Raw genomic sequence first — 27,478 nt, 5'->3', positions numbered from 1 at the left:
AGCAGAGACATTACTTTGCCAACAAAGGACTGTCTAGTCAAAGCTATGGCTTTACCAGTAGTCATGTATGGATGTGAGAGTTGGACTATAAAGAAAGCTGAGCACTGAAGAATTGATGCTTTTGAACTGTGGTGTTGGAGAAGACTCTTGAGACCTTTGGATAGCAAGGAGATCCAACAAGTCCATCCTAAAGGAAATCAGTCCTGAATATTCATTGGAAGGACTGATGTTGAAGCTGAAACTTCAATACTTTGGCCACCTGATGTGAGGAACTAACTCATTTGAAAAGACCCTGATGCTGGGAAAGATTGAAGGCAGGAGAAGGGGACGACAGAGGATGAGATGGCTGGATGGCATCACCGACTCAATGGAAGTGAGTTTGAGTGAACTCTGGGGGTTGGTGACGGACAGGGAGGCCTGGCATGCTGCAGTCCATGGGGTCGCAAAGAGTTGGACATGAATGAGTGACTGAACTGAACTGAACTGATGATTACTGGATCTGTGATAAGGGTATGTTTAGTTTTGTCATAAACCACTACACTGTTTTGCTTTCTGCATTCCCACCAGCAACAAATGAACACTTTTCATTAACTTTTGAACAAACTGCAGCCATTTTTCCACTTTCACCACCTTATCCAGTTTCTTTTGTTAGGATTTCCTAGTTGCTATCAACAAGCATTTTTTAGGCCTTATTTTACTTGGTCTGTCTGGTAATCACTCACATCCACTTACCTCTCCCACGCCTTCATCTCTGATGCTAGTCATTTCTGGTTTCCTTTTTACTTTTTAGATAGCTCCCCTTTTCTCTTTTGTGGGTCTCCTTTATCTCCATTTATTCCTCAGTCATTGGTATTTTAGAATTTCCTCCTTTACTCTCTTTTCTGACTCAGCATTCTTCAAAATTTCTAACATTAATTTAGAGATTCTTGACTGGATTTCAGATACACATTTTCAACTGCTTATTACGATATCTCTTAGACTGCAGAAATTCAGCATTCACTCTATCTATGGCCACCAAAAGTAAGCAAACCTCTGTTCTTCATTTCTAGTTTTGGTTAATAGTCTGTCTGCTCACATCTGAAACCTGAGACCCTCTTAGATGCCTCCTTCTTGTTTAGATTTCCACATTCAAGGAAACCGAATTTACTTCCTCTGATCATTCTAATCCTACAGTCTTTACATTGCCCCATCATTCTTTTCTTGTCCTTATACAATAGAGTCCTAATTGCTCTCCTTACTTCCTGCCTCATTGTCTTCCTGTCTTTCCTCCACACCAGTGTCTGGCTGATCTTTTTACAATGTAATCCTTGATTACATTGTTCCTCTTCAATTCTCAATGGCCTTGAGAAAAAAGTGAGTTCTGGAGTGTGATGTTCAAGGTCTTTCATGAGCTGACCCTGCCCATTCTGTGACCTCATTCTCAGCTAAGTTCCCAAGACTTCACATGCTTTCTCAGGCCTTCATGAAATGCCTGTCTCTTGTCTCTTTAGGCGTTATCTCTGGTCCCTCTTTTATTTGGGGCTTTTCTGTCTTCTACTCCAAGCCCCTACTCCAGCCTATTTAGGTGTTCCTTTCTTTCTATTCCATGTGAAGTGAAGTGAAGTGGAGTGAATGTCTCTCAGTCATGTCTGACTCTTTGCAACCCCATGGACTGTAGCTCACCAGGCTCCTTTGTCCATGGGATTCTCCAGGCAAGAATACTGGAGTGGGTTGCCATTTCATTTTCCAGGGGATCTTTCCAACCTAGGGATCGAACCCAGGTCTCCCACATTCCAGGCAGGTTCTTTACCATCTGAACCACCAGGGAAGCCCGTAACCCTTTATAAACGTCTCAGTAACAAGCTCTGGGCATGACATTTTGTACTGTTTTTTTATTTGTCCAAGATCTTATGGGCTTTTTATGAGCATAATGATTACTTGAATTTAGGAATGGCTTTTCCATATTCCATTTAATTTAATATAATTTAATTGCATGTCACTTTTTTTTTTTTTTAACCACACCATGCAGCTTGTGGGATCCTAGCTCCCCAACCAGGGATTGAACCTGGGCCCATAGCAGTGAAAGCATGGAGTCCTAACCACTCAACCACCAGGGAATTCTCCATAGAATTCCTTTTGTCTTTAAAAAAGAGCTTGAGACAAGGTTGATAGGTTAGTGCTTTGTTTGGTGTGGAATCCCAGGATAGCAAGAGTGAGAGAAAAAGGAAAGTAAAGCAGGGAAGGAGGATAAGAAAACATAAGTTGGCATATTACCAAGCAGGCCTCTGCTTCACTAAGAGCTGTGGCCAGTGCTGTTCACATGGAGCATCTCCTGAAAGGTAGTGAAGGTCTGCTGTGCCCTAGGACAGACTGTTAGGTTGGGGAAGGAGGTGAATCAGGGGTGCGTTGGTCAGCGACTTCTTACTTCCTGCTTCTCATTGGCCCACAATCACCCAATTACTTTAAAATTTCCCTGACTTCTAGATGGTGTTATCTGGCTCCTCTGAGCATCTGTTGGGGACGCCAGAGGCACGGCGTGTCTCAGGGAGGCTGACAGTGGGTGGTGTGAAGAGAGGAAGCAGAGGCAGTAGCTGGCCGGCAGCTCTCATTTAGCAAGCAACGCAGGAGGTGGGGCAGATTCGGTCAAGCTGTTTGATACAGCACATGAGCTGGATCGAGTTCATCATGATGTTAGCAAAACCCTACTCTCTTCATATTATCATTGAGGATATTGGGAGATTAGAGAAACCAAATGAATTGTCAAAAGTCGCATAGCTGTTATGGTTGAGTTAGAAGGTATTTCAAAGTGTTTCCTTGTACATTTTATGCTGCTTTGCAATGAACAAATGTACTTCTTAAGTTTTTATCTTTTCCTTTCTTAGTTTTCTTTTTTCCTTCCTCTTATTTCAATCCCTGGGCTTCCCTCATGGCTCAGTGGTAAAGAATCCGCCTGCCATGTAGGAGATGTGGGTTCAATCTCTGGATCAGGAAGATCCCCTGAAGAAGGAGATAGCAACCCACTCTGGTATTATTGCCAGAAGTATCTCACAGACAGAGGAGCCAGGTAGGCTACAGTCCATGCCATGGGGTCACAAAAGAGTTGGATACAACTTAGCAACTAAAGAACAACAACAACATTTCAATCCTTAGTTTGCAGGAAGAAGAAGCAAAGTGGTTTACCCATGTCTCATATTTGGGTGACAGAAATTGTTGTTAAAGTATTCAAATAAACACCCAACATTATTATTATTTTTTAAAAAATTTTGGCCATACTCTATGGCATGTGAGATCTTAGTTCCCTGACCAGGGGTCGAACCCATGCCATTTGTATTAGGAGAGCAGAGTCTTAGCCACTGGACCACTGGGGATGCCCCCCACCCTGCCCCTGCACCCAACATTATTTTTTGACATGACGGTTTAACTGCCTAGGCTTGAAAAGTTGGGCATAAACTTTAGGATGGGGCTTTTCAGAAGTGGAAGCACCAATTCTTTTTATTTATATATCCCAGCAAAATCTTTTTTGATCTCCTCAGATGAAACAATTCTACCAAGCAAAGCAGACAGTACTACTTAATTCAGAGTGTGTTTCAAGAGGAATAAGTTTATGATGCTGAGAGCAAAAAGTTTTCACTCCTTTTCCAGCTAACACCATTTTTTATACAAATATATTGTTTTAAAATGAGTATTTCAGCTTGCCAGGTTTAAATATCCTTAGTCTTAAATTTACTTGGTAATATGAAAAAGGGATATATTCTTAATTTTAACTTTCTCTTGTGTTTATTGCATTGGTACCAAGAATGAAAAGCCATAGATTAGGGCTTTGAATAAATAAGTCATCCTTCACTGACAAATATTTTCCAGCTTGGAAGAAGGCATATCTTTTTTCCTGAGATCAAACAATATTTACCTTTTGTTTCCATATCTTATCTCCCTGGCCTTCCAATTTAATAATGGGAAGGTTGATAATTTATTCTCTACTACATAGACAGTGTGAAAAATAGTAGGAATGGTTTTAGTGTTCAACACCCAATCTGAATTTATTTTCCTTGTGCTATCTTTTCTTTTCTTTCTTTCCTTTTGCAAACACTCATGACTTTTGATTCAGTCAGTAAGTACTAGTCCAGCATGGTCTGTCCAAATCAAATGAGCAGAATGGTTCAATAGTAGGAATCACAAAAGGCAGAATTTTTAGAATTAACTACTTATTTGGTGTGCTTATTCAATGTGATGTCCCTTTCCAAAACACTTGTCTGCAACCCAAGTTCTAGAGCCCAGTTGATTTCTATGAAAGCCTTTGGAGGACAGTTTAAACTTCAGACCTTTGTTGCTCAGAACTCCTGGGAAACAGATTGGGATTGAGGTGGTGATAGTAAGGACAGAAGCACTAAATCCTGGACTTGTAGTGGCCTATTTGGTTCTTAATTACCTAGTCTGAAAGTCCTCAGGTATATAAGTAATCCATTTAGGACCAAGAGGACCCTATTGCTTTTATCTTCATTAGCTGCTGGTTAGTTCATGATTGACAAAAAGGCAGAAGAAGCACAGATTATCTCTTGCTTGAGCTGGGACATCCCTCTTCTCCTGCCCTTGGACATCAACACTCTTGGTCCTTGGGTCTTTGTACATGCATTTTCAGGCATTGGGGTCTGAGCTGGAACTACATCAGTGGTTTCCAGGGTGTTTAGTTACAGACTGCATATCGTGGGACTTCTCAGCCTCTATATGAGTCAATCCCTCATTATAAACCTCTTTCTGTTTATCTATCTATCTTATTGGTTTTGTTTGTCTGGAGAACTCTAATACAACGTGGAAGGGAGGCTCTATTAGAACAAAGTTTGTGGTGGTACAAATCTCCCAGTGAACCCTATTCTAACTGAGGGCAAGAACCCGTTAACCATCAACAATAGCAGAACAAGACCACAGTCCATGGAACCTGTTGTCTTCCTACTGCCTTGTTTTGGTAAATATGGAAATTTCAACTGCTGGCATTTGTGAGGTGGAGAAAGAACCCAGAACCCCAGTGTCTACGGCAAAGAAAGGAAAACAGTGGAATGAGCCAGCCTCAGAGGGGTAAGCCATGGTTATCATTAGGCAGGGTTTGCGGATGCCAGTTACCCTCTTCATTTCTCTTTCTCTTCTTCTTTTCCCCAACATAACAGTGTTAAATATAAAATTCTCTTGTGTTTTGAGCCAGGCCTAGACTCAGGTATGCTCACCAGAGTTGGAACTGTCCCTCATTCTATTATAAATATTTTTCTTACTTAGCCCCTCTTACCTCAAGCCAGAAAGCATGTATATTACCTGGAAAAAAAATAATAAAAGCTAGTCTCTGCTGCTGGCTCTGTGCATGTGGCCAAGTGATTATTTGCAAGACTACTGTTAGGGTTTCAGTAGGGGATCCCTCAAGGTGTCTGCTAATAACATAATCACACAGGGTGGTTTTAGTGAGGCTGCAGGGGTACAAGGCTCTTCCTGATGTCAAAAGCAATTCCATTCTCCGTCAGGGCAATTTTCTGCCTTTCTTGGCCTGTCTTTCTCTCACCCTAGTCTGTCCTAGGTTCCACCCAGTGTTTTCATAAAGAAACAACTTTTAGATAATGACTCATGGCAATCACCTGCCCAGCCAAGGATATATCTGGGTGCCAGACAGCAACTATTCAAGGGGCAGGCAAGCTGTGAGGCCCCCATGTCCTTTGAAAGCTGAGCTTAAAGTCTCTGCTCCATCTTCCAAGAGAATCTGGTTAAAGTGCGTATAGAAACTTATAAAGCAATTTGATAGTCTATGTCTGTTTGAATCTAATAAAAAAAAACTTGGGCTTGTATTCCCTATGTCTTAACTTGCTTTATTTTTCATTTCCTTTTCCTATTGATTTATCTTTAGTTTATTTTGTAAATGTACCAGGGCTGAATGGAAAAAAACAAACAATAAAAATCAGCCGGTACACAGGCGTTTGGAGGAACAGCGCCCTAAGTCATGCTGGTTCCTGCTTCTTCCCTGTGTTGATGCAGCCTGCTCCTCCCAGGGTGTCCAATAAGGAGTGGAGCAGAGACCCTGCAGTCCCCAGTGTTCCTCCTCAGCCTGTCCGTCCCACTTCTGGGGACCTGGAAACCCAGCAAGGCAGGTTGCCTGAGCTGTCATTCACCTTCTCCAGCCCTCCCCACTTCCAGTCCCACAGTCCCTTGGGTAAGGAAAAAATATATCATTAACCTCTACTCTACTTAAATGTGATATAGTCTATCAGGTCTAACGCTTGATATATGTAGTGCAAGTTAAACATTTTGAGAATCCTTTCTTTCTCAACTGTGTATTTTCTAGTCTATTGTTATGCTGCAAAATTCTCTTTGTTACAAGTTGAATAATAACTTCTGTTCTTTTCCTTCCTTCTTTGACAATCTTGATCCAGTCTGCACCTCCTTCTCTCCCAGGATGCTTTGGGTTTACTAGGAAGACATTCATGTTTCCAAAAAGCTGAAAGAGAAAATCACATTTGTCTGTTAAAAAAAAATACTGTTTCCTCTTGCACAGTGTTATGAATCAAGTAATTTCAACAGTATCACTTCTGCCAACACATAACCACCACTGAGCTCAAATAGCACCTTAATAACCTGAAGAACTCTCAATATATAGTATAATTATTTTTATTGCATCACTTGTGGTAAACACAGGCAGGCTCATTCTCACCTTTCAAGTTTCAGCTTATGCCACCACCTCGGAAACAGCTTTCTTGATGAGTGCCTTTCCTTAGTTTCTATCTTGTCATTCTGCTTATTTTATTCATAACTTTTTATCATAATGTATTATGTTGCTTTCCTTTTCTAAAAATAAACTCCAGTTTATTTTATTTTTAGGTTAAGCATTTTGGCCAGCCATGCTGCATAAATTTAAGGTGTATACCATGTTGGTTTAATATATGTGTATGTTGCAAAATGATATAGTAGCATCAGCTAACACCTCCATCACATCACATAATTACTGTTTCTTTTTTGTGGTAAAAACATTGAAGGTCTATTCTGTTCGCAACTTTCAAGCATGTATTACAGTATTATGTACTATAATCTCCGGTTGTACTTCATTTCCTCAGAGCTTATTCATCTTATAACTCGAGGTTCGCCCTGTTGGACCAGTGTCTCCTTATTTTCCCCTACCCCTCAGCCTCTGGTAACCACTTCTCTACTCTCTGTTTCTATGAGTTTGGTTTGTTTTTTTTTTTTTTAGATTCTGCATATAAGTGATATCACACAATATTTGTCTTTCCCTGTCACTTAGCATAATGTCTTTAAGTTTCATCCATGTTGTCTCAAATGGTAGGATCTCCTCCTTTCTCATGACTGAATAATCTTCTTTATCCATGCATCTGTAGATGACCACTTGGGTGGTTTCAATATCTTGTCTATTATGAATAATGTAATAAACATGGGGGTGCAAATATCAGTTTGAGATCCTGTTTTTATTTGCTTTGCATATATATATATGTACACACACACATAAGTGGAATTGTTGGATCATAGGGTAATTCTATTTTTATAGTATGTTGCTTATTTATGTGTTTACTTACTAACTGTCTTCCTTATAAAACTGTAAGATCTAAAATACCAGGAAATTTTTATTTTTATTCAATATTGTGTCCCCATTGCCTAGCATAGAGAATGACACTTAGCAATATTTTTAAAATCTTTGTTGAATAGGTGAAGAGGCAGTAGAGAGCCCCTTGTGGGCTAAGATAGTGAGCCCTACTGAGGCAAGATGGCATCGCAATATCCCTCCCACTCAGCTTTCTGTGCTGGGAGGATTCAAAGTCCGATAGGTGTAATTGCATCTTGCTGTTCAGGAAGCATTCCTGGTTTCAGCCTGAAGCATTCAAATTTCATGAAAGGAGAAGCTACTAGGTGGTGGGGCTTCACCAGGAGAATTCAGGTAGCTAAGGGTTGGGAGGTAGGATTGTTACAGCCAATAGTTCCTTCTCCCAAGAAGGGTATGAGTCACCTTCTGTGCCTAAAAACACAGAAGAGAATTAATGGGATCCCAAGAGATGCTAGGGAAAGGGAAGATGGTTATATTCCAGAAGTCCTCACTTTCTCTATCAAGTCTGTTGCCAATTTTGAGGATTATTTTTGTGGCCCAGGAGATGTCCAGGCAGGTGATCAAAGGAGACGGTTGTTGCAAATGAGCATCATGGTGGTGCCCTAGGCAGGGGCTGGAGTAGAGGACCTGGTAAGTATCATATTCCTAGGTGAAGTGGCCCAGACAGGCTGGCATGCTCCTAACAGCATGCCACTTTATGGTCACAGCTAAAGATGACACCTGCTCTTTCCCTGGAGTATTTTGTGACTCAGAGACTCAAGCCAACACAGCTGGTACTCTGCAGGGCATTACCATTCACTGCTGTGGCCAGAAACCTGGGAGCAACCCTGGTCACTGCCCTTTCTGTTATCTTCCCCATTTGTCAATAGCCAATTATGTTGATTTCATCTCCAAATTATCTCTTGACTGTTTTTGCTTTTCTTCTTCTCCTTAATGTGTTAGTCACTCAGGTCGTGTCCAACTCTTTGCAGCCCTATGGGCTGTAGCCTGCCAGGCTCTGTCCATGGGATTTTCCAGATAACAATACTGGAGTGGGTTGCCATTTTCTTCTCCAGACCCAGGGACTGAACCCTGGTCTCCCACATCCCAGACTCTTTACTGTCTGAGCCACTCTTGCCTGACACTGAACTATCATCTTTTTCACCTAAATGATTGCAAGGGCCTCCTGAGAGTTTATTCCAAATCAAATTTGCTTTCTTCTATTTCACTTTTCGTATTTCAGTCAACAGAATCTCAGTCAAGTCCCTGCCCAGATTAAATTCCCATGGATCCTTTCATTGCTCTGCTGTTCAGTGAGCCTCACCTTGCTCTTTGGCCTCATCTTATTATACTTTCTCTTCTGTCCTACTTAAGGTTTTTCCCAGTTTCTAGAACTTATTCTGCATTTTGTTTTTTAAACTTTAGTGCTTTTGCACTGCAGTGTCACTTTGTCTAGAATGTGTGTTCCCTTCTGCCCAGCACACCCAACTGGCAGTATCCAGCCAGCTCCTCTCCACCCTGTTGATTTTAGCTTAATTTTTTTTTTCTTATCTCACTTCTCAAAGAGTTGTACATAAGCAAGAGCTTAAATTACATGTAACTCACTGACGAGGGAATCAGTAGGAAAAATACTGGCTCCAAGATGTATTAAAGAATGGGGATTTATACATTCTGATAAGAAAAAATGTCTTGGGACTGGCATACACACACTACTATATAAAAAATAGAGAATTAATAAGACCCTACTGTATAGCACAGGGAACTCTAGTCAACACTCTGTACTGACCTATTTGGGAAAAGAATCTAAAAAAAGAGTGGATATATATGTATGCAAATGATTCATTTCACAGTATGGCCTTCCCTAGTAGCTCAGATGGTAAAGCCTCCACCTACAATTCAGGAGACCTAGGTTCAATCCCTGGGTGGGGAAGATCCCTGGAGAAGGAAGTGGCAATCCACTCTAGTATTGTCTGGAAAAACTAATACAATATTGTAAATCAATTATACTCCAATAAAAATAATTTAAAAAAAGAGTATAGGGTTATACCTAGTACATGTAGGTCCATTTATAAATAAAAGTTTTTCAATATCTTAAAAAAATAGAAATGTCAAAATAACAATGTTAATTTGTATGCAAAACTAGTTAATGTTCTACAGGGTAACAATAGCCTAACTGTTCCTTCTTATTTACTACAAAGCCGTGACACCTTACCAGGTTAGTCTGTATTCTTTCAGGTCCCTAAAATGTCCCTTGTCAGTGGTGAGTTACTTTTTTAAAGTAACATTTTCTGAGAGAGTCACATGAAAATCAAATAAGCTTATTGAAAATATTCTCTGGTATGATATAAAAGTCTCAAGTAATTATCATTTTGCCTTATTTCCAAGTTTGGAATTACTAAATTCAAAATATTATAAATTATATAATATTTATAAAGAATACAAATTTTTCTTTTTTTTCTATTTTTAAAAATTTGTGGTATAGTTGTTTTACAATGTTGTGTTAGTTTTTGCTGTACAACAAAATGAATTAGCTCCAAGTGTGTGGGTGTATATATATATATATATATCCCCTCCCTCTCGGACCTCCCCCCTCAACCACCCCTCTAGGTCATCACAGAGCTCCCTGCGCTAAACAGCATGTTCCCACTAGCTATCTGTTTTACACATGGCAGTGTATTGGGAGAGCAGAGTCTCTCTACTGGACCACCAGGGAAGTCCTGGTTTTATTGGATTTCCTGTATCATTTTTCTATTTTTTAATTCATTGATTTCTACATTTTTGTTTATTGTTTACTTTCTTCTGCTTGCTTTGAGTTTAGCTCTTCTCTTTCTAGTTTCTTAGAGTAGAGTTTCAGATAATTGATTTATACCCTTCTCCTTTTCTGGGCTTCCCTGGTGGCTTAGCTGGTAAGGAATCTGCCTGCAAGGCAGGAGACTTGGGTTCAATCTCTGGGTTGGGAAGATCCTCTGGAGAAGGGAACGGCTACCCATTCCAATATTCTGGCCTGGAGAATTTCATGGACTGTCACAAAGAGTCTCAAAGAGTCACATGACTGAGTGACTTTCACTTCTTTCCTAAAATAAAGAATCACTAATACCGTCTACATTTCTTTCTAAGAACTGTTTTAGCTGCATCCCACAATTCTGATATCATGCATTGTCATTTTTATTTATTTCAAGTATTTTCTAATTTCCCTTGGGTTTTATACTTTGATTCAGATTATTTATAATTATGTGGTTTAACTTCCAAATACTTGAAGATTTTCCAGACATCATTCTGTTATTGATTTCCAGTTTTATTTAGTTGTAGTTAGAGAACATACTGCATAAGATTTAAATACTTCTAGATTTATTAAAATGTGCTTTATAGCCAAAAGGATAGTCCAGCTTGGTCAATGTTCCATTGACCAAGGAGTCAAAAGGAGTGTATATTCTGCTGTTGTTGGGTATAATGATCTATAAATGTCAATTAGGTCAAAGTGGTTGACAGCATTAAGTCTTTGAGGTTTCCCTGGTGGCTCAGATGGTAAAGAATCTGCCTGCAGTGTGGGAGAGCTGGGTTTGATGCTTGGCTTGGGAAGATCCCCTTGAGAAGGGAGTGGTAACCCACTCCAGTATTCTTGCCTGGGCAATTCCATGGACAGAGGAGCCTGGTGGGCTCCAGTCCATGGTGTCGCGAAAAGCTGGACACAACTGAGCGATTAACAACACATTGTCTTCTACAGCTATTTCTGTCTATTTGTGCTACTATTTACTAAAAGAGGAATATGTAAGTTTCTAACATATTTGTAGGTATTTCTATTTCTCCTATCAGTTCTTGATTTATATATTTTCAGACTCTGTAATTAGGTAAATATGCATTTATAATGATTATATGTATTTTTTAATGAATTGGTATCTATCTTAAACTTGGTAAAATTTCTTGATCTAAAATCTACTTAATCTTATATTAATATAGACACTTCAGCTTTCTTTTTTTGATTAGCATTTGCATGTTATATCTTTTTTTTTTTCCTTTCTGTTTTAACCATCTGTGTCTTTATGTTTAAAGTGGGTTTCTTTTTGCATTTAGTATATAGTTGAGCCTTTTAAGGGCTTCCCTGGTGGCTCAGAGGGTAAAGCATCTGCCTGCAATGCAGGAGACCCGAGTTTGATCCCTGGGTTAGGAAGATCCCCTGGAGAAGGACATGGCAACCCACTTTTGTACTCTTGCCTGGAAAATCCCATGGATGGAGAAGCCTGGTCCGTGGGATCACAAAGAGTTGGACATGACCGAGCAACTTCACTTTCACTTTCTTTCACGTTAAGCCTTTAAAAAAAATTCAGCCTGACAATCTCCACTTTTTAATACTTTGAACCATTTATACGTAATGTAAATACGTGTATGGTTAGGTTTAAATCTACTATCTTGTTAATTGTTTTCTATTTGTCTCAATTGCTTTTTTCCTTTTTTTCCTTCTTTTCCTGACTTCTTTTGGATTGAAATTTTTTCTCATTTCATCTTATCTCCACTAGGCTTTTAACACTTTAAAAAATTTTAATGACTGCTCTATAAAATACAATATATTTTTTAAACTTTTTGCAGTCTACTTACAAATAATGTCCTACTATTTCACATACAGTATAAAAATAATACAAAAGTACTATATGTACATTTATCCCTTCCTTTCCTTTGTGTTTCTATTATAGTTTACTTCTACATTTGTTATCTATCCACGATAATTGTTATTTTTTCTATATAAAATATATTTAATATTTAGTATATTTATATTCTTGGGCTTCCCTGATGGCTCAGTGGTAAAGAATCTGCCTGTAATGTAGGAGATGTGGGTTTGATCCTGGGTCAGGAAGTTTTCCTGGAAAAGGAAATGAAAACTCTCTCCAGTACTCTTACCTGGGAAATACCAAGGACAGAGGAGCTTGGTGGGCTACAGTCAAGTGGGCTGCAATAGAGTCAGATATGACTTAGTGATTATATTGCAAATATGCAATAACAGCATATTTATATTCTTACTGTATAAACATATATATATAGTTATTCTACTATAATTAGTTACCTTTTGTAACAACTTTATAAGAATATAATTGATATAACATACCCATATTTAAAGTATACAATTTACTAAGCATATATCTATGAAATTAACACCACAATCAAATAATGAACATATTTGTCACCTCCACAAGTTTCTTTATGACCCTTTGTAATCTCTCCTTCTTGCCTGCCCATTCCTGTTGAGATGACCATGTAGTTTTTTTCTTATATCACTTATTAATATACTGAATTACAGCTTCAATCCTCTAGTCCTTTCTTGTGGTTCTTTCCCTGGTCTTGCATGTAAGGTGTTTCCTCACATGCATGCTCCTTTCAAAACTCAGCTGGATGCTTGATGAAAACTTTTAAAGATGTCTGGAGTTCTCTTGGGTCTTAGCTGGCTCCTCCCCAGGACTCTGACCTGCAGACTGTAGCCACTTTACCTTTTTGGATACCCAGCATCATCTCCCCTAATCACAGAGACCAGCAGGCTCTGCTTGGGTTTCCCCTTCTTCCACAGCAGCCTGGAAGCTGAAGGTTCTAGGTGCAGAGAGAGCAACATTCACACTCACAGTTGGGAGAGTTGTCTGGTTGAGGCTATGAGGATGGGTGAGACAGGTAGGCATCAGAGATAGGACAGTGGGCTGAGAGTTGCAGAGTTGAGGAACAGTTATTTGGGGGACAGACCTTGGGTCATGAGTAAAAACCTTAGAGAAGAAGACCAATGATGAGAAGCTGAGTAAAGGAAGGGAAATGAACTTGTATCGAGCATAATTCTGGCTGCACATGCTGACATAAACTAGTCCTTCAGTCAGCCCAATGATGACTTTTATCCCCAAATTCACTCTAAGCCATTTGTGAACTAGGTGTCTCTCTTTAATCACTCTCTTCATGAAACTTAGTGCAACTCTTACAGGTCCATTAAATATCACTATGCTATTGATTAGAAGGAAGCAAGTGTTAAGTCTTCAGTAGGTCCTGAACCACTTAGGATCAAAGCTCCTTGAAAAACTCCAGGACTTCCTGGAACTGATTTGGATGCTCCCTGTCCTTGGCCACTGTATGTGGTAAGCCTGTTTATTCTTGCTTTGATTGCTCTAGAGAATCCTAGAATGCTTTTATTAATCCTAGAATTCTAGTATGCTTTTATACTAGAATATGAAAACTCTATATCCTCCTGGTAAGAGCAGGCACTTGAGGGCAGACTCTTCTGCAGGAGTAGAAAAAAGCCTGATCGAAAAGCATCATCTATGGTGGATGGTGCAGATAGGTGTAGAAGATTCGGCAGTTGGCCAAGCCATGAGGTCCAGCAAGAAGTAACAAGTGGAACACTGGTAACAAGTGGGGCCCCAGAGGGCAATCCAAGAGTCCTGCAGATCCAGACAGACCGTCAACAGCCTGCATCAGGGTTTTCTCATGCAAACACAGAGGAAACGAAGATGAATCACTCTCCTGGGGCCCAGATTATCCATCCCAAGTGCCCTACCTATCATTCAGTTCTTGGATCGAGAGTTTTGGAACACAGGATTACTGGCAGTTGGTGGAGTCTAAATTATTCATGCGTTCCTTAACTTAACAGCTTGTAGAAACCACGATTCCACTCTTTACAGCCGTTATAGGAGCTCTGCATTTGAATGGGGGAATCTCACTGCTTAAGGTTAAAATTAGGAATGGTGAGAAGTATTTAGGGAGAGGACAAAGGGAGTCTTCTCTGTGCATTATAAAACTTAAAACATTATGTTCAGGGGTAAATAATGAGACAAGAAATAGATATAGAAACAGATTTTTTTTTTCTTGAGTAAGCATGGGCTTCTTATGGTGTCAGTGTTTCATGGCTTAGGGGTTATGCATAATACCCCATGTATATCACTACCACTGCATTTCCATGTTGTCTAATAATCATTTATGCATCAGCATCCCATGCCAGACTGAACTCTTTGTGGATAGAAACTGAGTCTTATTAATCTCTGTATCTCTAGCACCAGGCAGTGATGAATGATAAAAGGTTGATCCCTTTCTTACCAAGCATGTGTTATTCCAGAAGTGCTTTGTATTAGAAATTCCTTCACAGTGAACATCAGATCTTTCTTTTCCAGTGTAAGTAGGAAATAACTCAGAACAATACCTAACAGGCATTTAGCAAATGTTGATGATGCTAATGATGACATCTAGTTTCCATGGCAACATGCACTTATACTTACAGTGTTTCTTGGACTATGTGAAATTTGCAATAAAAAAATACATACTTCTTCCCACATTGTGAGAAAAGCTTTTGTATTGCAGTATTTCTATCCACCTTATCTTCTTTCTAAATGTGTTTATTCCAAGTAGTTGAGTCAATGATATACATACTGTGGACTATAATGAGGTCAAACCCAGAAATGGTATTGAGGGTGGCGAGGGAGAAAAGCAGAGAATAAGGGATGTAGATTGTTAAAAATATATAGGTGGCAAACTCATCTCACCACACATTTCCTTCCTGTTTTTTTCTTTTCCTGTACTCTGCCTCTCTGATCCATATAACTCAACTAAATCCAGCTCTCCTTAAACCTTGAAATCACTTCACTTTCTGCATAGACCATACTGAAAACTGTGAAAGGGGGATCCAAGCCGCTCTCCCACTCAGGATCCTTTAGTAGCTCCCATTGTCTCAGCCACAGTATAAACTCATCCTCTTGGCATAGAAAGCTCCCTCCCCCCAACCCCCACTTAGTTCCCTGACCAGGAAACTCACTCGACAGTGAGAGCACAAAGGCCTAACCACTGGACCACTAGGAAATTCCCAAGTTCTTCCTCAAAGAGCCTTCAGCTATCTTTCTCCTATCTCCCAACTCCTCTAATTGGCATCTTAAGCACAAGCTCTCTCTGAGTCTCCGAACCCTGTTGGTTAACATGGAGTAGGTTACCACTTTCTCACCTGATGAGCTTATGTTTATATTTCAAACCTTACTTTAGGTCTCACCTTCCCCAGGAAGTCACTTTAGCTCCCCTTTCATTCCTGGTTTAGGTGCTGATCCAGGTGCCCTAGAACGCTTTGGGTTCCTTGTACCATTGGGTTGAAGCCACCATATCCTAAAAGAGTCCCTCAGTAGATAGCGGAGAAGGCAATGGCACCCCACTCCAGTACTCTTGCCTGGAAAATCCCATGGACGGAGGAGCCTGGTAGGCTGCAGTCCATGGGGTCGCTAAAAGTCGGACACGACTGAGTGACTTCACTTTCACTTTTCACTTTCATGCATTGGAGAAGGAAATGGCAATGCACTCCAGTGTTCTTGCCTGGAGAATCCCAGGGATGGAGGAGCCTGGTGGGCTGCTGTCTATGGGGTCTCACAGAGTCAGACACGGCTGAAGCGACTTAGCAGCAGCAGCAGCAGTAGATAGCAAACACTTGTGGAGAGCAAGATCTGTGTCTTTTATCTCTGAGTCTCAAGCCTCAAGGATAACTGAGGGCTAACTGGGTAGGTTCTCAGCTCATGCTTTTGAATGAATGACTGAATGCTGTGGTCCAATAATGCCTGGGACTCCTTATACTCAAAGTCTACCTCCACTGAAGTTGTTTTTTTCAATTTACTTATTTATTTTTATTCATTTATTTTGGCTGCTCTGGGTCTTTGTTGCTGTGGGCAGGGTTTCTCTAGTTGCAGCAAGTGGCATGTGGAATCTTTCCAGACCAGGGCCCGAACCCATGTCCCATGCATTGGCAGGTGGATTCTTAGCCATTGGACCACCAGGGAAGTCCGAAGTTGTTTTAATACATTAGAGAAATGTGATGTTGAAACTAAAATCTGTGGGAGAGTCAGAACATGAAGCATTGATAATGGATCCAAATCTAAGAGGAAGCATCCGCCTCAGGTCTGGGCAGATTTCCTTGCCTCCTTCTAGTCTGTCCTTTTATCCGACAGATGCCTGAGCGCTGTAACCTCACGATGATTAATCACTCAAGGGCTGCGGGAAGGGACTAACTTTGTACTTCTTATCAGCACTTTGGACTCAAATCTTTCCTATGTGTAGCAATTTTATTTTCCTCTCTTGAGGTATGTAGGTAGATGCACTTATCTAGGAGTAACTGTTAAGGATTTATAAAGATTTGTTATGGGAGAAATGGCCCTTGAGAAGCAGCAGAGAACAGGGGCCAGCGGTAGAGCCAGTGGTAGAAGACATCTAGGAAAGGAAGGTAGTTGGTTTAGAGGAACTAAGAAACAAGATGAAAGCAGCCCAGTGTATCCTTGATCGATGTCCTTATTGATTTAAGCATCTGAACATATGACCATGGCCCTCTGGGAGGCCTTGAAGTTATTGTAAGGGGTTTGACAACCAAATGAAAACTTGTATATTCTCAGTCAATACATAGGAAAAAATACAGTTACTGGTGTCTCAGGGTTTCCACATTTAAAAGGTTGGGAATGGATCTTGATAAACCAGTAGTTCTCATCCTGGGCAATAATTACAGTCATTTTGTATTTGTAGAGCACCTTATAATGTACAAAGATCTTTTATTTACACTCATTTATTATATTCACCACAATTCTGTAGGATAAAGTAAGTAGATATCCTGATTTTTCAGATGTGGAAACAGAGACTTAAGCTGTAGCCTGTATGTGGGGTCTCATGAGTTTGACTCAGTTGCGATGAGCTTGCAAGTTCCACAGCTCTTAGTCCAGTGCTTTCTTCTCTCCATCACGAAGCACTCTCTGTGGAGGAAAAAAACCATATCCAGAACTAAAGACAGAGAAAGTTGCAACTGGATATAAAATACCCACTTCCAAAGAACCAAAGAAAAGAAAGAAGAGGGTTAGGAGCAAGGCTGGGTTCTTCTGCCTAAGAGTGATATTGTAAACTAAGCGATTCTAGAAGTAAGACTTGGTTATGAAATTGAACAAAGGTACATTATGACCAACTAATCATAAATACTTGTGCTTTAAAAAATATTGCCCATTCATTAGGAAGTATCTTTTTGTTTTGTCTTTGCATTCAAGACAGACTCAAAGTTATGCTGTTGAATATTTGTTTTGGGAATAGATATTAGAGATAACTGAAGTGGCTACATTCCCAAGGTCATAGATCAAAGAATGAACTTCAAATTTTTATTTTAATAACAAAGAAAGGAACAGATGTGAACACATTCAATAAAAAAAAATTCAGTGTTTTTATTGAGTCATTAGAATATTTATTTTAGGCAGCAGGATAACAAAGAATGTATAATTCCTGCAGGGAAATCAGACCTAAACTGTGCTAATGTAAGTACTCTAAAACTGATCATCATCTCCTGTTTAATTTAGTTAGAAGAGTAGGGAGTAGCAACCCATATAGAAATGGATATTCTATGTAACTCCTCCAAGTAGCTGATAATAGAAATAATAATGATTTATTATTATTTATTAAAGACTAGTCTACTAGATATTCTTCTATATATTTACATTAATTATTAAGAAATTCCTCCTAGGTAGCTAAATTAACCTAATTTTAAAAATTATATAAGAATTTCTCCAATTATTACCAAACAAAAATCCTTGGAAGGAAAGTTATGACCAACCTAGATAGCATATTCAAAAGCAGAGACATTACTTTGCCAACAAAGGTCCATCTAGTCAAGGCTATGGTTTTTCCTGTGGTCATGTATGTATGTGAGAGTTGGACTGTGAAGAAAGCTGAGTGCCAAAGAATTGATGCTATTGAACTGTGGTGTTGGAGAAGACACTTGAGAGTCCCTTGTACTGCAAGGAGATCCAACCAGTCCATTCTGAACGAGATCAGTCCTGAGTGTTCTTCGGAAGGACTGATGCTGAAGCTGAAACTCCAGTACTTTGGCCACCTCATGAGAAGAGCTGACTCGTTGGAAAAGACTCTGATGCTGGGAGGGATTGGGGGCAAGAGGAGAAGGGGACAACAGAAGATGAGACGGCTGGATGGCATCACTGACTCGATGGACGTGAGTCTGAGTGAACTCCGGGAGCTGGTGATGGACAGGGAGGCCCGGCGTGCTGCAGTTCATGGGGTCGCGCAAAGTCGGACACGACTGAGCGACTGATCTGAACTGAACTGAAATAAGGTAAGTGACTTGTCCAAAGTCACAGAGACAAAACTCAGAGATCTGAACCCAGTGTCCATACTATTAACATTATGCTAGGCATTCCTAAAATAAGCATGTATAGTGTTCCCTGGAAATCTCTGGAACTGAAATCTAGGTTTGACTGCTCTTGTAAATACATCATCTGATTTTTAGCTGCCAATTTTATCTACAATCCAAACTGAGAAGATTTGGGTGCATTCTTGACAGCAGTCACTAGGTGGCGCCAGTGCACTGAAAAGCTATCATAGGCTTTTTGGAGAGCAGAGCAGGATTTATTCTAGGAAGTCAGCAAAGGCTGGTTTTGATTGGAAAAGTGCTAAAAGGATCACTCCCTCTGACAGCTGGCTTTTTTTCTTTTCTGGATAATGTAGATGAAGAGTAAGATGAGAGGTCTCTGGAGGTGTAGAGAATTGCTGGAGCCAAGAGCTATGTGGGATGAATGCATAATCAACGAATTCTGTTCTTTCCCAGAAGTGGTTTTAATAATCTGATGTGTGGCTGGGCTGGTGGGCTGTGGAAGCAGAGCACAGTATCACTCTGCCCTGTGTGCTCTTCCTTCTCTCAGATTCCAGCCTTTCACATTATGTAATACTGAGCAGACCTTGTATCTAGTGTTTCAAATCGAATGTCTAAAATGATAACGCTAAAATGATAATAATGATGTTAGCATACATGTTCACAAGATTTTATAGTTTGTAGATCCCTTTCACCTGCATTCACTATTGAGTTATGGACCCACTGACTGGGACTAGTCCTTTCTCAATCAGAAGATGTGGGATAAGGGCAGGGTTGGGTAGAAAAGTCTAGGAAGATGTTATAGGGTTTTTCAGAGAAACAGAACCATAAGGGATACATAAAATACATATATACAATATATACACAAAATACGTACATATATGGGACATATATATAAATTTTATTGAGAATTCACTGAGGGTCAAATTGTTCCTGCTCTTCCTTTCTCTTCCAGTTCTTTTTGCAACAAGATTGAGGAAAACAAATAACCACCTATAAAGTCATAAACAAAAATAACTCAGGGAACAATATATTAAATTTCATTTAGGGTTCTTCCCCAAGTTCCCTTGGAATCATAAATTGTCTTAACCCAGATCCTGTGGTTGGTTGCAAGTGTGTTTCAGATTTCACTGGTTCGTGTCCTTTCCACTTCCTGGAACAACCCTTGTTTATGTCTACAATGTGTTCCTGAAAACCATGCCATATAGGGATCTCTGGTAACACAGATCACTCTCCTGTGCAAGACCAGTGTTATAACTCAGGGTCCTGGTCCTTTTTCAGTTTCTCAAGGTGCCCACATTCATTGGTTCATGGCCCACTTTTGTCTTTAAAATCAGCGATGGCCGGTTTGACAGTGACAGAGGCAGATTAAGAAATTAGCTGCCATGACTGTGGAGCTGGGAAGAATCCTTGCTGATGTTGCAGTTCAGGTCCGAAGGCAGTTTGCTGGCAGAATGTCCTCTTCCTCAGGGACCCTGGTGTTCTTCTTACAGCCTTCAACTGATTTGATGAGGCCCATTCTCATTTGAGAGAATAATCTGCTTTACTCAAAGTTTAAATGGTAACAGTAGTTTAAATATCTACTTTACTCAAAGTTTAAATGTTAACAAATGTTGTTACCTTTGTAAAAGGTACCTTAAACATCTTAATATGTTTGACCAAGTATCTAAGTATGGTAATCTAGCTAAACTGGCATATAAAGTTAACCATCACAAGAATGCCTCTGATTCCCTGGTGGACTTGAAGGGAAAATGGTTTTTGCTAGGGTTCAGAGCTGTTCATGTCAAGTTCAGGAAAAGCACTGTACTCGCCTTTTCTTCTGTCCCTGAAATCTTGATGGGCTGTCAGTGCTATTGTTAATAATTATATAAAACCTTTTAATATAAATATATAAGAAATCAAGAATTCTGTAAAGCATGGCTTCCAATCTTATCATTCCATGTTATGATTATTAGGTAGTTTTGAGATTTCTGTTTTGTAGAAGTACAGAGGAAGTGCAAGTAATGAATAAAGCACTTTTCAAGTAAAGTGTAGAAGCATCAACTATTATTTCTGAGTGGGTCCCTAGAGAAAATGTGTTTAGATTCCCCATTTTACAGATAAATGGAGACATTAAAAGAATGAAATGACTTGCCAAGGTCACACACGGATACTTCCTGAGCGAACCCAAGTCTTTTGCCAGCAGTTCTCTTGTTCTTCCTGTTGCACCTGGGCTGCTACATAAACATGCAATAATATGCGCTTGGACTACAGGTGCCCAACCAGGTGTGCCAGGCAGCATGTGTCTAAATAGTACTAACAAAAAGTAAGCAATGTCCGTGTTGAAAGGGGCAATGGTGAAGAAAGGAAAACTATAAAAATGTTGAATCCTAGTCCTTTCCAATGAAGTAGAGATGCTAACTGGAATAAACATGACAAAGAGTGAGAGGAAAATAACTGAGCCTTCAGGTCCTATGAGCGCCAGTCTTAGCAATCAGATCAGTTCAGTTCAGTTGCTCAATCATGTCCGACTCTTTGCGACCCCATGGACTGCAGCACACCAGACCTCCCTGTTCAAAACCAACTCCCAGAGCTTACTCAAATTCATGTGCATTGAGTCGGTGATGCCATCCAACCATCTCATCCTCTGTCGTCCCCTTCTCCTCCCATCTTCAATCTTTCCCAGCATCAGTGTCTTTTCAAATGAGTCAGCCCTTCACATCAGGTGGCCAAAGTATTGGAGTTTCAGCTTCAACATCAGTCCTTCCAATGAATATTCAGCAGTGATTTCCTTTAAGATGAACTGGTTGTATCTCCTTGCAGTCCAAGGGACTCTCAGGAGTCTTCTCCAACACCACAGTTCAATAGCATCAATTCTTTGGCGCTCAGCTTTCTTCACAGTCCAACTCTCAGTCTGTCTGACTAGACAGACCTTTGTTGGCAAAGTAATGTCTCTGCTTTTTAATATGCTATTTAGGTTGGTCATAACTTTCCTTCCAAGGAGCAAGTGTCTTTTAATTTCATGGCTGCAACCACCATCTGCAGTGATTTTGGAGCCCCTAAAATAAAGTCTGACACTGTTTCCACTGTTTCCCCATCTATTTCCTATGAAGTGATGGGACCAGATGCCATGATCTTAGTTTTCTGAATGTTGAGCTTTAAGCCAACTTTTTTACTCTCCTCTTTCACTTTCATCAAGAAGCTCTTTAGTTCTTCACTTTCTGCCATAAAGGTGGTGTCATCTACATATCTGAAGTTATTGATATTTCTCCCAGCAATCTTGATTCCAGCTTGTGCTTCATCCAGCCCAGTGTTTCTCATGATGTACTCTGCATAGAAATTAAATAAGCAGGGTGACAATATACAGCCTTGATGTACTCCTTTTCCTTATTTGGAACCAGTCTGTTGTTCCATGTCCAGTTCTAACTGTTGCTTCCTGACCTGCATACAGGTTTCTCAAGAGGCGGGTCAGGTGGTCTGGTATTCCCATCTCTTTCAGAATTTTCCACAGTTTATTGTGATCCACACAGTCAAAGGCTTTGGCATAGTCAATAAATCAGAAATAGATGTTTTTCTGGAACTCTCTTGCTTTTTCCATGATCCAGCTGATGTTGGCAATTTGATCTCTGGTTCCTCTGCCTTTTCTAAAACCAGCTTGAACATCTGAAAGTTCGCAGTTCACGTATTGTTGAAGCCTGGCTTGGAGAATTTTGAGCATTACTTTGTTAGTGTGTGAGATGAGTGCAGTTGTGCGGTAGTTTGAGCATTCTTAGGCATTGACTTTCTTAGGGATTGGAATGAAAACTGACCTTTTCCAGCCCTGTAGCCACCACTGAGTTTTCCAAATTTGCTGGCATATTGAGTGCAGCACTTTCACAGCATCAGCTTTTAGGATTTGAAATAGCTCAACTGGAATTCCATCACCTCCACTAGTTTTGTTTGTAGTGATGCTTCCTAAGGCCCACTTGACTTCAAATTCCAGGATGTCTGGCTCTAGGTGAGTGATCACACCATTGTGATTATCTGGGTTGTGAAGATCCTTTTTTTTTTTTTAACAGTTCTTCTGTGTATTCTTGCCACCTTTTCTTAATATCTTCTGCTTCTGTTAGGTCCATACCATTTCGGTCATTTATCGAGCCCATCTTTGCATGAAATGTTCCCTTGGTATCTCTAATTTCCTTGAGATCTCTAGTCTTTCCCATTCTATTGTTTTCCTCTGTTTCTTTGCACAGATCACTGAGGAAGGCTTTCTTATCTCTTCTTGCTATTCTTTGGAACTCTGCATTCAGATGCTTATATATTTCCTTTTCTCCTTTGCTTTTCATTTCTCTTCTTTTCATAGCTATTTGTAAGGCCTCCTCAGACAGCCATTTTGCTTTTTTGCATTTCTTTTTCTTAGGGATGGTCTTTCTCCCTGCCTCCTATACAATGTCATGAACCTCTGTCCATAGTTCATCAGGCACTCTATCTATCAGATCTAGTCCCTTAAATCTATTTCTCACTTCCACTGTATTATCATTAGGGATTTGATTTAGGTCATACCTGAATGGTCTAGTGGTTTTCCCCACTTTCTTCAATTTAAGTCTAAATTTAGCAATAAGGAGTTCATGATCTGAGCCATAGTCAGCTCCCAGTCTTGTTTTTGCTGACTGTATAGAGCTTCTCCATCTTTGGCTGCAAAGAATATAATCAATCTGATTTTGGTGTTGACCATCTGGTGATGTCCATGTGTAGAGTCTTCTCTTGTGTTGTTGGAAGAGGGTGTTTGCTATGACCAGTGTATTCTCTTGGCAGAACTCTATTAGCCTTTGCCCTACTTCATTCTGTACTCCAAGGCCAAATTTGCCTGTTACTCCAGGTGTTTCCTGACTTCCTACTTTTGCATCCCAGTCCCCTATAATGAAAAAGACATCTTTTTTTGGGTGTTAGTTCTAAAAGGTCTTGTAGGTCTTCATAGAACTGTTCAACTTCAGCTTCTTCAGCATTACTGGTCGGGGCATAGACTTGGATTACTCTGATGCTGAATGGTTTGCCTTGGAAATGAACAGAGATCATTCTGTCGTTTTGGAGATTGCATCCAAGTACTGCATTTCGGACTCTTTTGTTGACCATGATGCCTACTCCATTTCTTCTATGGGATTCTTGCCGACAATAGTAGATATGATGTTTATCTGAGTTAAATTTACCCATTCCAGTCCATTTTAGTTCGCTGATTCCTAAAATGTTGACATTCACTCTTGCCATCTCCTGTTTGATCACTTCCAATTTGCCTTGATTCATGGACCTAACATTCCAGGATCCTATCCAATATTGCTCTTTACAACATCGGAGTTTGCTTCCATCACCAGTCACATCCACAACTGGCTGTTGTTTTTGCTTTGGCTCCATCTCTTCATTCTTTCTGGAGTTATTACTCCACTGATCTCCAGTAACATATTGGACACTTACCGACCTGGGGAGTTCATCTTTCAGTGTCCCATCTTTTTGCCTTTTCATACTGTTCATGGGGTTCTCAAGGCAAGAATACTGAAGTGGTTTGCTATTCCCTTCTCCAGTGGACGGCATTTTCTCAGAACTCTCCACCACGACCTGTCCGTCTTGGGCGGCCTCACATGGCATGGCTCATAGTTTCATAGATTTAGACAAGGCTGTGGTCCATGTGATTAGATTGGTTAGTTTTTTGTGTTGGTGGTTTTCAGTCTGTGCCCTCTGATGGAGAAGGATAAGAGGTTTATGAAAGCTTCCTGATGGGATAGACTGACTGAGGGGGATACTGGGTCTTGTTTTGATGAGCTGGGCCATGTTCAGTATATCTTTAATCCAATTTTCTGTTGATGGGTGGAGCTGTGTTCCTTCCCTGCTGTTTACCTGGGGCCAAACTATGGTGGAGGTAATGAAGATAATGGTGACTTCCCTCAAAAGATCCCAGGCATGTACCTCTACAGTTCTGCAGCAGGCCACCACCAACCCACGCCTTCGCTGGAGACTCGGAACACCCACAGGCAAGTCTCTATAAAACTGTCTCTTAAAACTGCTCTTGCTGCATTCTGTAAGCTTTAATATACTATATTTCCTTGTTCATCTTTTCAAGATATTGTTTTTATTTCCCTTTAATTTCTTCTTGACTCATTGGTTGTTCAAGAAATGTGTTGTTTAGTTTTCACACCCTTGTGAATTTTCTCGCTTTCCTCCTATAATGATTTCTAGTTTCATATCATTGTTGTTGGAGAACATGTTTGATATGATTTTAATCTTAAATTTGCCAGGACTTGTTTTGTGATCTGTCAGTGAGGTTCCCTAGAGAATGCTCAGTGTGCAATGTGTTGTTCTGCTGCTGTTAGGTGGGATGTTCTGTATATATCTCTGGTTTATTTAGCCTAAAGTATTGCTTAACACCAACATTTCCTTATTGATTTTATGTCTGGATGATATATACGTTGTTGAAAGAGTTACTGATGTCTCATGCAATTATTGTATGGTTGTCTATTTCTTCCTTCAGATTTGTTAGTACTTGCCTAATATACTTAGGTGATCTGATGTTGGGTTCAAATATATTTACAATTATCATATCATGTTGATGAGTTTACCCCTTTATTATTATTTTCATTATATAATGACCTTCTTTGTCTCTTATTACAGCTTATGAGTTAAAGTTTATTTTGTCTGATGTAAGTGTAGCTATCTCTTCTCTCTTGCTTTCCATTTGCATAGAGTATCTTTTGGAGAAGGCAATGGCACCCCACTCCAATACTCTTGCCTGGAAAATCCCATGGATGGAGGAGCCTGGTAGGCTGCAGTCCATGGGGTCGCGAAGAGTCGGACATGACTAAGCGACTTCACTTTGACTTTTCACTTTCATGCGTTGAAGAAGGAAATGGCAACCCACTCCAGTATTCTTGCCTGGAGAATCCCAGGGATGGGAGAGCCTGGTGAGCTGCCGTCTATGGGGTTGCACAGAGTTGGACACGACTGAAGCGACTTAGCAGCAGCAGCGGCAGCAGAGTATCTTTCTCCACCCCTTCACTTGCTCCCTCTTGCGGCAGAATTCTTAAGTTTTATACCTTCGCTGGACCCAGCAATGCACCAGGCAAGGTACTCAGTGTTCTTTTGGTTTCCTGAGGGCAGTGCTAAAGTTTAAGTTTGTAGTCTTTTCCTGGTCTGCAGATTTAGATCAGTTTTGTGTTGTGCTCACTAGCTATTTGCCAAAGCAAGCTCTTGATGCCATCAGGAGTACACACAGAGAGCTGACCGCAGGGTAGCGGTGTGTTATGGGGACATATGGAGCTTTGTGGGTACCATGGAACAGTTGCGGGGGATCCATGGGAAAGGAGCACCAATGGCTCATGGGAAGGCTTCTTGATGGAGTCCATGATGCCTTTAGTAGGATCCTCATCCCTTTAGTGCCCTCCCAGCATCCCATCTGCCACTCTCTCAGCCCCTTCATACCTCCTAGTCATAGAAATCATGACTCAGAACTCTGGATGGGTTGAGAGAGAAATAGACCTCTTTGGCAGAGTCTGCACTTCTGTGGAAGCCAGGTTCTCACTCAGACTCTCTCTCTCTTCCCTGTCAGTGAATGCTACTTGCAAGGATGGGTGGTACTTCTCCCAAGTCCCTTGGCATATGGTGCTGGATCTCACAGCTCCCACAAAGGCATTTTTGTTAATGGGTTTATGCCAAATTGTTGTTGTTGAAGGGGGAATACAAGTGAGGGACATTTCAGGTATATTTCTCAGAGGATACTTTTGAAGATCAAATGAGAGAATACCTATAAAAATTGTTTGAAACTGGTAAAGTAGCATTCACTTTCTCCTATTCAATCATCCATCCATTCATCCACCCAATCACCATCAATTCACCTTGATCAACCTATCCTTTCCTTTGTCAAATACTTATTAAATATCTACAATATGACAATCTCTGTACTATGGCATGGACTCAATGTAAGGAATTCTTGGTTCTCTGATGAATATTCCTAAAAACCATTTTCTGAATCAGTGGCAGTAAATTAGAATCAGCACTCTCTCAGAAAGATTTAACCAGTATATATAGACTAATTGGTCACTTAAAGTAAATGTTTTATTTTAATGTTCCAATTTAATGTTTGTTTCAGCTTCTTTATCAATGGTAGTGAAATTTTAAAATCTTTTCAGAGGAATTTTTCTTTTCACATAGCAATACAAATAAGCTCAAATAATCTGCTTTATGAGATTTATCACAAGTAGCAACTTATGTGCTCTATTTGGCCAGAATTGTAGGTTTGTTATCACAGCATTTTCTCAATGTTATATATCTTTTAGTGGCTATCTTCCAACATATCCTTGGGTTCACATTATAGTACAGCATTTCTTAATTTATAAGCAGACTGAGAATTAATTATTTATAGTTATTTAAACAACTGCATTGTAGACCTATAGTATGAGATATAGTAGCCAAGAGATCAAATTCCACAACAACTTTTGTTGTTTTATTAATTACAAAATATCATTACCACCCAACACCAACAAATCCCTTCTGAATATATCATAAAAATCCTGTGAAATTTTACTGCAGTTCAGTTTATCCCAGATCTCCGCACAAGTAGATCTTTGCAAGAACTTTTAGGCCAGCATGGTGGGTAGTGGTTAAGAGCATGGCTCTGGAAGAAGATAGATTGGGTTTTTAATCATGGCTCTACAGATGCTTGATCCTTGAGTCGGGATGATCCCCTGAAGGAAGGCATGGCAACCCACTCCAGTATTCTTGCCTAGAGAATCCCATGGGCAGAGGAGCCTGGTGAGCTACAGTCTGTGGGGTCACAAAGAGTCGAATACAACTGAGCAACTAACACATTCACTATA

The sequence above is a fragment of the Bos mutus genome, chromosome 5 (genome assembly GCF_027580195.1).
Source record: "Bos mutus isolate GX-2022 chromosome 5, NWIPB_WYAK_1.1, whole genome shotgun sequence".
Taxonomy (NCBI): Eukaryota; Metazoa; Chordata; class Mammalia; order Artiodactyla; family Bovidae; genus Bos; species Bos mutus.
This window is presented reverse-complemented; position numbering follows the sequence as displayed.